Here is an 11,430-nt window from a genome sequence, read left to right on the forward strand (position 1 = left end):
GGATGTTGGGTTACTTCAATGCCAAGATAGTAATGAAAATAGCACAAATCAGTCATTTCAAAACTTTTCCCCAATTCCTTCTTTATGGATGCAATGTAGCTTTCATTGTTCCCTGTCATCAAAAGATCATCTACATATACCACAAGATATGCAACTGTTTTGCCAACTTTCTTGACAAATAAAGTTGCATCATCAAGATCATAATGTTTGAAATTGAGTTTCAAAAGATGCTCAGTTAGTTTTTCATACCAGGCTCATGGTGCTTGTTTGAGGCCATACAAGGACTTCACAAGTTTGCATACTTTATGTTCATGTCCTTTCATAGCAAATGCTTCAAGCTGAGACATAAAAACATTCTCTTTTAGATCTCCATTTAAGAAAGCAATTTTTACATCCATTTGATGGACTTTCCAACCGTTCTGAGCTGTTAGGGCAAAGAGTGTCTGGATGGTAGCCCATTTTGTTGTGGGGGAAAAAGTCTCCTCATAATCGACCCCTTCCTTCTGTGCAAAACCTTTTGCCACAAGCCTAGCTTTGTGCTTGTCAAGTGAGCCATCAGCTTTATACTTGTTCTTGTAGACCCACTTACAGCCAATTGGTTTGGTTCCTAATGGAGAATCAAACAGCTTCCAAGTGTCGTTATTTATGAGGGCATCATACTTCTTTTGCATCACTTCTTTCCATTCATCATGAGAAACAACTTCTTTGAAGGAATTTGTCTCAAAATCTGTAGACAAGTTCAATTCACAATCATAAGAAACATCCATATCAACAGGTGAATTAGAGTCATCCACATCACCTCCATTTTGCCGGTTTGAATTTCTAGTTCCTGTCTTTCCAACCTCATCAGGATGAACACTTTCAAGTGTCTTTGTCAGCCACTTTGGAGGACCTTTTTCAGATGGTCCAGGCTGCTCCACTGATTGAGTTGGGACTGAATCAATATTGAGTCTCCCAATTCTGTCAATCACATCACTTAAAGCATCATCCATTGTTGGAGTTTCATGCAGGGGAGAGTGTTCTCCAGAAGAGGATTCCACATGTTGATCTAGTATAGGAATCCCCCCTTCAAGATGTGGAATCTGATTATCAAATTCGTGAAATGATTTTGCTTTTGCGAATCTATCCAAGCAATCAAGTTGCCGCTCAACAACATTGTCAGATTTGGATGATTCAAGAAAAATTACATCTCTAGATACAACAAACTTTTCATTTACTTCATCATAGAGACGGTATGATTTGGAGATGTTTGAATACCCTAGGAAGATACACTTATGACTTCTTGCACCAAGTTTGTTTCTATGTACCTTTGGTATCAAGGCATAACAGGTGGAACCAAATACCCTGAGATGCTTTACCGAAGGAACATGCCCATACCACATTTCATTTGGAGTCTTGTTTCTAATAGCATTAGATGTACATCTATTCTTTATATATGCAGCACATAGAACAACATCAGCCCAAAACATTATCTTTACATTTTTGAAGAAGATCATGGATCGTACCATATTTAAGATTGTCCTATTCATTCTTTCAGATACACCATTCTGTTGGGGATTATAAGGTACAATTGTTTGATGTTTGATCCCATGTTGGCAAATATAGTTTTCAAATTCATTTGATTTGTATTCTTTTCCATTATCAGTGCGAATAGACCCAATATGAGATTGTGCATCATTTTCAATCCATTTATGAAAGTTCTTGAATGTTTGAAAAGCATCAGATTTGTTCTTCAATAAATAAACCCAACACATTCTAGTGTAGTCATCAATAAATGTCATCATATATTTATTTTCATTTGCAGAAGGAATAGGCATTGGACCACATAAATCTAAATGAATGAGTTCAAGTTTTCTATGTGCTCTTGAATGTGAATCATGAAAAGACTATTTGCTATGCTTTCCTAGAATGTAAGCATCACATTGCTTAAGTTTCCTAGGAATTGTAGGCAAACCAGCAACACCATTTTTCTTCAAAAGTAGAGGCTGTCATAGTTCAAATGTCCAAAGCTGGCATGCCATAATAAACTTGATGGAATTGTACCTTCTTCATGACGAGAATTGTATGAGAAATGTTGTGCACAAGTAGAGGTTCCTTGCAGCTTGAGAAGCCTTTCTTCTTCTATTCCCCTCGTGACAAGTGAGTGGTCAGATGCTTTTCTTACCTCAAGCTTGCCATAAAACATATGAATGGAGTGACCTTGCTGGCGGATGTGGACCAAGGACAACACGTTTCTCTTGAGCTGTGGGAGATATAGAACATGATGCAGAAGAAAGTCTGGAAGACCAGGCAGTTTAAGCCTGATTATGCCAAGCCCTGATGGCTTGATTTTTGATTGGTCTGCAAAGTATACTGCTCCATCAACATTGTCAGTAAATTCTTCAAAAAAATCTTTTCTATGAGTCATGTGGCAAGTTGCTCCCGAATCAAGCAACCAATCATTTTTCCAAGAAGCAAGTGAAGTATTAAATAAATCTTCATTTACTCCAATGTTACATTGTGCCACAACATAGTGAGCGGATTCAGGTGCTTTACCTTTGTCTGTATCATTAGTTTTACCTTTCTGTTGGTTTCTTTGCTGCTCAATTTTGTCCCATGGTAACTTGCATGTAGAGGCATCATGTGATCCATTTCTTTTGCAACATATGCAGTGCAAATCTGCCTTTTCTCCTTGAGAGTGTCTGCCCCCCTTGCCTCTGAAATATCTTCCTTTTCCTCTTCGACCACCTATTCCTCTTGAAGAATCTTGAGCAGGATGCTTTTCTTTATGAGCAAGGCACACAACCTCTTCAGAAGATTCAGGGGTTGTCTTCTTTCCAAAAGCTTTCTCTCTTTCAACAAACTTTTTCACAAGAGAGTCAAAGGTGATATCTTTGAGATTTCCATTTGCTTGCAATGACTCAAGATAATTGGAGTAAGTAGGATAAAGTGCCTTGAGAAAAGCAATAGGAGGAATATCTAATTCAACTCTAGTGGATTTGATATCATGCATTATAGACTTTACTTCAGATGCAAGAGCAAGAGGATCATTATTTTGTAGTTCAAGAGTGAATATTTTAATCATGAGTTGAACAACTTCAAGTGCAGAATGTGAGTCATAGAGTTCTTTCAGCTTTTGTAAGGCTTCAAAGGCAGTTGAGAATGATGAAATATGGCGACTCACCTCTTCATTTACAGATACTGTGATTAATGCATAAGATTTTCTGTTCTTGTTTTCCCAAATGACGAGCTCTTTACCTGAGGTAGGTTGTTCTGGTTCATTCTCTCCGTCTCCGACACACACTCCTTTCCACAACTCATTGAAAATGAGGGTGTGTTTTATCATCCGGGACCACTCAGGATAGTTCTCCTTGGCAGTGAGAACTATTCCCACAATAGGTATGATTGAATGCATACTGTAAAAGAATACTTCCGCTGGCAAAAATCTGTGTATTGTAAAAATACTTCTGCTGATAGAAAAATACTTCTGCCAATATACAATAAAATTGTACTTCTGGTGGTAATTTTTTTTTTTAAATTACAATTCAAAGAGGCATTGGTATGACAATATTATATTGAAATATAGTACTATAATGAAAAACTTAGAGTATTCAAACTATTTTGAAAGATAGTACTATTGTGCACATGGTCGCATATGGTCTCACGCATAGCCATTTAACATATTTTACATGGCTTACCAATGTAAAATATTCCAAGAACTACCACAAACTTTAGGCCAGCATTAATACCACAAAATTCAGGTGTCAGCGTAGCTTTTCATTGATTTAAAATAATACCACAGCGTTAACCAAGCCTACAGCGTGAAGCAAATCAAAGTCGTAGAGAGAAACAATGCAAATCAAATCGAAGATGTAAAGAGAAACAATGCAATATTTTTGATACCAAAAGGCCTGGAAAATGCTCCCAATGATGACTCCTTGTCTGATGCTGCACTCTTAACATCATATTATATTCCAGAAAAGCTTATCATCACTATACGTTAAAAAAATCAAGATTTTCAGCTTCGATGTTTCAATACAAAAAAAAACAAATGAAAAGCTCTGAACAACCTTACTCCACTTGCACATTAATCACATTCTTTAACCTCCTCTTTTGTAAACTTGGGAACAGTGAGTCTCAGCACGCCATTCTTCATCTTACCATTTAACTTACAACATTTAAAATAGTTCAATATTCAACCCATACCATTTTACAATATGCCATGAATAATTCAATATTCAACGCCCTTCAAAACAATTCAACAGACCAGCGTTCAAAATGGTTCAATACATACCATGTGATTCAACCAAGCAGACCAGTTTTCAAAACGGTTTAATATTCAACACATTTAACTTCATAAACTAGTGAACAGTCTCTGGTATACAAGTGTGGTATTCAGCGTATGGCCAAAAAACACAATGCAGGTACGCAATAAACTCTCCAATGTGATCTGGAGGTGAGGCTCTACCAGAAACCAATTGACTGTTATTTCAAATCCTCATGCAGCTGCGTAGTAGACTTTCCAGCGTGGTCCAGAGGCGAGGCTCTACCAGAAATTATGGCAGGTCAGAGGATTCAAAATTAATTATGGCAGACAAGTGCACAGGGGCAGTGGACAGAGAGCAGTAGGCAGAAGGGAGTTACACCTATTTTGGGAGCTGGCTCTGATACCATGTCAGGCCAGGCAGTAACTCCTCAAAGCAAAATTGATTCGTATGTTTATTCCTTCAGGTTGGTCTTCATTATATACATGAGGGAGAGACTGTTCACTTCATCTCCCGATGACTGTTCATATTACTTATTTACATTACGTTCACCCAATCCTGATGATTAGGTGTCAACAACCAGGTTTGATTTTATAAAACATGGTTGACCATGATTGACATTGGTTGACCATGATTATCATATTGAGACAATCTTTGTCATAGTGCGACATTGGACCATGGTTGAGACAATGATTGATTTTCATATTCATACAATCTATGTTACAATGGGACACTAGATCATGGTTGACCATGATTAACCATGGTTGACCATGATTGATTTTATAAAACATGGTTGACCATTGTTGATTTTCATATTGAGACAATCCTTGTCACAATGTGACATTGGACCATGGTTGAGCATGCTTAACCATGATTTTTTTTCAAATCGAGAGAATCTTTGTCACAATGCGACATTGGACCATGGTTGATTCTCATATTGAGAAAATATTCGTCGCAATACAATGTTGGACCATGGTTGACCATGATTGATATTATAAACCCAAGGGATTTATATTATAAACCTAAGGGATAAAAATTATAAACCTAAGGTATACAAACCCTAAGGTAAATATTATAAACCCTACAATAAACATGGTTGACCATGGTTAATTTCCATATTGAGATAATTCTTGTCACAATGTGACATTGGACCATGGTTGACCATGATTGATTTTCATATTGAGACAATATTTGTCACAATTGACGTTGGACCATGGTTGATTTTCATATTGAGAGAATCATTATCACAATGTGACATTTGACCATGGTTGGCTATGATTGACCATGCTTGACCATGATTGATATTATAAACCCAAGGGATTAATACTAAAATCCCAAGGGATTATGAACCCAATGGAATAATATTAAACCCAAGGAACTAATATTATAAACCTAGGTACATAAACCCTAAGATAAATATTATAAACACAAAAATAAACATAGTTGACCATGGTTAATCATTGTTGATTTTCGTATTGAGAAAGACCTTGTCACAATGCGACGTTGGACCATGCTTAACCATGTTTGATCTTCATATCAACACAATCTTTGTGACAATGCGATGTTAGTCCATGGTTGACCATGATTGACCATGGATGACCATGTTTGATTTTATAAAACATGATTGACCAAGGTTGACCATGATTGACCGTGGATGACCATGGTTGACCATAATTATCATATTGAGACAATCTTTGTCATAATGCGATGTTGGACCATGGTTGAGACAATGATTAATTTTCATATTGAGACAATATTTGTCACAATGCAACGTTGGATCATGGTTGACCATGATTAACCATGATTGACCACAATTCCTTTTATAAAATATGGTAGACCATGGTTGAATAATTTAAACCCAAGGGACCAATATTATAAACCCATGGTATATAAAACGTAAGATAAATATTATAAACACTAAAATAAACATGGTTGACCATGATTGATTTTCAAATCGAGATAATATTTGTCACAATGCGACATTGGACCATGGTTGATTTTCATATTCAGACAATATTCATCACAATGTGATGTTGGACCATGGTTAACCATTATAAAACATGGTTGACCATGATTGATTTTCATATTTAGACAATCCTTGCCACAATGTTATGTTGGACCATGGTTGAGCATGCTTGACCATGATTCATTTTCAAATCGAGATAATATTTGTCACGATGCGAAATTGGACCATTGTTGACCATGGTTGATTTTCATAGTAAGTCAATATTCATCACAATGCGACGTTGGACCATGGTTGACCATGATTGAATTTATAAAACGTGATTGACCATGATTGATATTATAAACCCTAGGGATTAATACTAAAAGCACAAGGGATTATAAACCTAAGGGAATAATATTAAACCCTAGGAATATGAACCCTTAGATTAGTAAGCCCAAGGGACTGATATTATAAACCCAAGGGAATAATAAACCCAGGGGATAAAAATTATAAACCGAAGGTATATAAACCCTAAGGTAAATATTATAAACCCTAAAATAAACATAGTTAACCATGGTTTATTTCCATATTGAGACAATTCTTATCACAATGTGACGTTGGACCATGGTTGACCATGATTAATTTTCATATCGAGACAATCATTGTCACAATGTGACGTTAGACCATGGTTAATTTTCATATTGAGGCAATTATTGTCACAATGTGACATTCAACCATGGTTGACCATGGTTGGCTATGATTGACCATGGTTGGCTATGATTGGCCATGGTTGACCATGATTGATACTATAAACCCAAGGGAATGATAACCCCTAGGGATTGATATTATAAACATAAGGGAATAATAATCCCAAGGGATTAATACTAAAACCCCAAGGGAATAATGTTAAACCCAAGGGATTAATATTATAAACCCAAGGTCTATGAACCCTAAGATAAATATTATAAACACTAAAATAAAGATGGTTGACCACGATTGATTTTGATATTGAGATAATCCTTGTCATAATGTGATGTTGGACCATTCTTGATTTTCATATGAACACAATCTTTGTGACAATGCAACGTTCGACCATGGTTGACCATGATTGACCATGGATGACCATGTTTTATTTTATAAAACATGGTTGACCAAAATTGACCATGATTAACCATGGTTGACCATGGTTGACCATGATTTACCATGGTTGAATAATATTAAACCCAAGGGACCAATATTATAAACCCAAGGTATATAAACCCTAAGATAAATATTATAAATACTAAAATAAACATGGTTGACCATGGTTTATTTTCATATTGAGATAATCCTTGTCACAATGTGACATTAGAATATGGTTGAACATGCTTGACCATGATTGATTTTCAAATTGAGAGAATCTTTGTCGCAATGTCACATTAGACCGCGATTGAAAATGGTTGATTCTGATATTGAGATAATATTCGTCACAATGTGACGTTGGACCATGGTTGACCATGATTGAATTTATAAAACATGGTTAACCATGATTGATATTATAAACCCAAGGGAATAATAAACCCTAAGGATTAATACTAAAAACCAAAGGGATCATAAAACCAAGGGAATAATATTAAACCCTAGGAATATGAAACCTTAGATTATAAACCTTCAAATAAACATAATTGACCATGGTTGACCATGCTTGATTTCCATATTGAGACAATCCTTGTCACAATGTCACATTGGACCATGCTTGGCCATGCTTGACCATGATTGATTCTCATATCAAGAAAATCTTTGTCACAATGTGACATTGCACCATTATTGACCATGGTTGATTTTCATATTGAGACAATCATTGTCACAGTGCGACATTCAACCATCGTTGACCATGGTCAACCATAATAAACCCAAGGGATTGATAATATAAACCCAAGGGAATAATAAGCCCAAGGGATTAATACTAAAACCCTAAGGGATTATGGACCCAGGGGAATAGTATTAAACCTAAGGTATATAAACCCTAAGATAAATATTATAAATACTAAAATAAACATTGTTGACCATGGTTGATTTTCATATTGAGACAATCCTTGTCATAATGCGACATTAGACCATGGTTGACCATGCTTAACCATGGTTCATTTTCATCTTAACACAATCTTTGTGACAATGCGACGTTCGACCATGGTTGGCCATGATTGATGGATGACTATGTTTGATTTTATAAAACATGGTTGACCAACGCTGACCATGGTTGGCCAAGGTTGAGCATGATTGACGATGATTATCATATTGAGACAATCTTTGTCATAATGTGATGTTGGACCATGGTTGAGACAATGATTGAATTTATAAAACATGGTTGACCATGTTTGACCATGATTGATATTATAAACCCAAGGGAATAATAAACCCTAGGGATTAATACTAAAAACCTAAGGGACTATAAACCTAAGTGAATAATATTAAACCCTATGAATATGACCCCTTAGATTAATAAACACAAGGGATTGATATTATAAACCCAAGGGATAAAAATTATAAATCCAAGTGATAAAAATTATAAACCCAAGGTATATAAACCCTAAAATAAACATGGTTGACCATGGTTGATTTCCATATTGAGACAATCCTTGTGACAATGCGATGTTGGACCATGGTTGACCATGATTGATTTTCATAGTGAGACAATATTTGTCACAATGTGATGTTGGAACATGGTTGACCAAGGTTGATTTTCATATTGAGACAATCTTTGTCACAATGCAACATTCAACCATGATTGACCATGGCCGATTATGGTTGACCATGATTTTCCATGGTTTACTATCATAGTTGATCATGATGAAAGAGATTTTAATCAAGGTTGATGAAATTCAACCATGGTTAATCATGGTTGACCATCGTTGACCATGGTTGATCATGGTTGGTTTTAATATCGACACAATCTTTGTCACAATGCGACTTTGTACCATGGTTGATCATCGTTGACCATGTTTGATTTTGTATGTTTGATTTTATAAAACACAGTTGACCATCATAGTTGATCATGATGAAAGAGATTTTAATCAAGGTTGATCATGGTTGATGAAATTCAACTATGGTTAATCATGCTTGACCATAGTTGACTGTGGTTGACCATAAAGACATTGACCGTGGTCGACCATATTCAAGCATGATTAACCATCGTTGATCATGGTTCATCGTAGAGACATTGATTAACCATTATGCTTATGATTGATGATGGTGGAGCATGCTTGACTACGGAAAATCATCATTGAACATGGTTGATCATAGTAGACAATGGTTGACATTGATTGACCATGTTTGAACATGGTTGAGCATATTTGACCAAATTCAATTATAGTTAACCATATTCAATTTTATTCTTTTATTAATAAATTTTATTAATTGTATTAATTTATTTATATTTATATATATAATTGCATTGTTTATATAATTAGTATTTTGTACGTTTATATTTATATAATTTTTTTAATAAATTAAATAAAATTTAACTTTTTCACTATTTAAAATAAGCCTCAATAGATCTATTAAAAATATTGAGCAGCTTAAGTTCGCCGTTTAAACATATATTTCATATTAACAAATTTATTAAAAAAATAATTTTAAATTTAAACCATCAATTTTACAAATTAATGCTAAACCAATTTTAACTAAATTAATACTAAACCAGTGTTTCATTCGAACTATTAAAATATATATATATATGATTTCTATTTTTTTTTAATTTATTGATAGGTAAAAATAAAAAATTATGATGGTAATTGAATTTAAGAACCTTAAAACTTCTTACTACATTAAAATTTAAAAAAAAATAAAATTATTCAAATTATTAAATGCGAATTATTCAAATTATTAAATTCGCATTTACAATTGATCTAAGTTTCCAGAAAATCAAAATTCTTACCCTCCCATATGTATCTCTAATGGATTCTTAATATAAATCTATCCTGGTTTTTTTCTTCTGATAAAAAAAATAAAAAGAAATCTCTAATGGAAATGTATATATTTACCAAATTTCCAGCGTTTTATATGGAAATGAAGGGACGAAAGATGTGATGTATTTTTCAGACGAAGCATGTTCGTAGAATATCAAATTTCCGTCAGCTTTCTGCATAAATTTGAACGATTTCCAGCTCAGCTGTGAGAATTTAAACACAAAATTTTAACATGTGTTGTTGAAATTGTTTTCTACCCAATAAAAGGACACCAAATTGTTTAGTCTAAATCAAAGCACCTCAAAATTTTCCAGCTCGGCTTTAAGAACTTAAACACAAAATTTTATCGTGTGCGGTTGAAGTTATTTTCTACTAAATCAAAGGACTGTCAATTGCTTAGTCTAATTTGTGTTAGAGTAATCAAAGCACCTCAAAATTTTGCATTGCATCATGATTAATGGAATGACATTTTCTATTTTTAAGCATATGAGGCTTTTTATTTTTGGGACAAGAAGTCGAATCCTCGGCATTATTATATACCCTTGAGAGATGCTCGTCGCGTGATCTTTTTCAGCTGAAAAAGAAACAAAGACTGAGTCTTGCTCAAAGATTTCACTGAATTTATGGAGGGAGGAAAACAATATTTTTTTCCATTTATTTTTATGGGAAAACACATGGTCTTACTTATTAAGTTCATTTTGAAAAGTAATCATTTATTGTGATATGTTTTGGAATTTTTTTGGCATATTTTTTTGTAAAAATTGCTCAAAATACAATAGAAATTTGTTGGAATCACAAGTTTGAGTTGTAAACTCTCCATATATGTAATAAAAAATGTATTTCAAATAACAAAAAATAAATATTTGACCAAAATTTATTTTGTTAGCCCAGGATTTGCGCAAATATGGGCAGCAGTTACCTTCCTCTTGCATCTACTGCATTCGGTATCCTACCTTCAATTCTTGTTCATGATGCTTCTCGCTATGATGTTTTGCTTGATGTCCTTGTCTATGAACAACTTTATGTTTTCATGGGTAGAGAAGTCCATGGACACTTGATTAATTGCATCCCCAAGTGTGCTTTGAATAGTGCCTTCATCTTTGCTCTCCTGGAAACCATTATACCTGTACTGTAGAGAGGCAGATGAACACCTGGTATACCTGAAGACATGGAAACACTCAAGGCAAACGATTTTTCAGTAAAAAACCAAAATGAACATGAGAACTGACTTGCAACAGACCTGGGTGCATGATCATGAAGGTTGCGCAATTTCGGTTGGGAGGTCGAGAGATCA

The sequence above is a fragment of the Pinus tabuliformis genome, chromosome J (genome assembly GCF_031772625.1).
Source record: "Pinus tabuliformis cultivar Carrire ecotype Pingquan chromosome J, CPIR1, whole genome shotgun sequence".
Lineage (NCBI taxonomy): Eukaryota > Viridiplantae > Streptophyta > Pinopsida > Pinales > Pinaceae > Pinus > Pinus tabuliformis.